The 762-nt window shown below is 45.7% G+C and overlaps 1 protein-coding gene across 1 annotated transcript in view; it reads left to right on the top strand.

The window, feature by feature from the left end:
• The window catches only part of NXPH2 (neurexophilin 2), a 114,016-nt gene that overhangs the window by 57,968 nt on the left and 55,286 nt on the right, over nt 1-762 (top strand). The gene's annotated exons all lie outside the window — the stretch shown is intronic.

The following is a 762-nucleotide window of genomic DNA, read 5'->3' as shown; positions in this document are numbered from 1 at the left end:
CTTTAGATTGTCTGATATCTCTCTCAGATTTTCTTCAATGCCTTTGATTCTTTTTTCTGTCTGCCTTTGTTTTTTCACACAACCCATCTTCAAGTTCAGAGGTTCTCTCTTCAACTTCGACAAGCCTGCTGGTTAAACTCTCCGTTGTGTTTCTTATTTCGCTGAATAGCTTCTTCAGTTCAGCAATTTGTGCTACATTTTTTTTCAGGTCATTATTTTCCTTGTACATTTCCTCTTTCAGGTCCTGTATACTTTTCCTCATTTCATCATGATGTCTAGCTGAGTTTTCTTGTATCTCATTCAGTTTCCTTAGAATTATCACTCGAAATTCCTTGTCAGTCATTTCAAGGGCTTCTTGTTCTATAGGATCTAGAGCTTGAGATTTATTATCTTTGGGTGGTGTACTTTCTTGATTTTTCATGTTTCTGGTGTCTTTTTCTCTTTGACGTTTATTCATTGTGGCAGGGGATTTCACAGTCCACAGGTTTGACCCTATTGCCTGACTAAGATTTTGGTGGGGTTGCCAATTTGGTACGGCTACCTCAGTGATTACTCAGTTGGACACTAGTGTCAGGGAAGTCCAAAATTGACTACCGGGAAGATGGCCTGGCATTCGCACCGCTCCCTCTGGTGAGTCTCAGCTCCTGCGTTACGCTCCTGCGGCAGCCTCCGCAGCCAGAGCCGCCCCGGCCGCCTCTCGCCACGGTGGGGCTACACTGCCTGGCCTGGTGCTGAGTGCAGCAGCTGTGGGGCCTGGCGCTG

Source organism: Galeopterus variegatus, unplaced genomic scaffold, assembly GCF_000696425.1.
Source record: "Galeopterus variegatus unplaced genomic scaffold, G_variegatus-3.0.2 Scaffold648, whole genome shotgun sequence".
NCBI classification, from domain to species: domain Eukaryota; kingdom Metazoa; phylum Chordata; class Mammalia; order Dermoptera; family Cynocephalidae; genus Galeopterus; species Galeopterus variegatus.
Note: the sequence above shows the minus strand (reverse complement) of the source record. Positions and strands in the feature narration are given on the sequence as shown.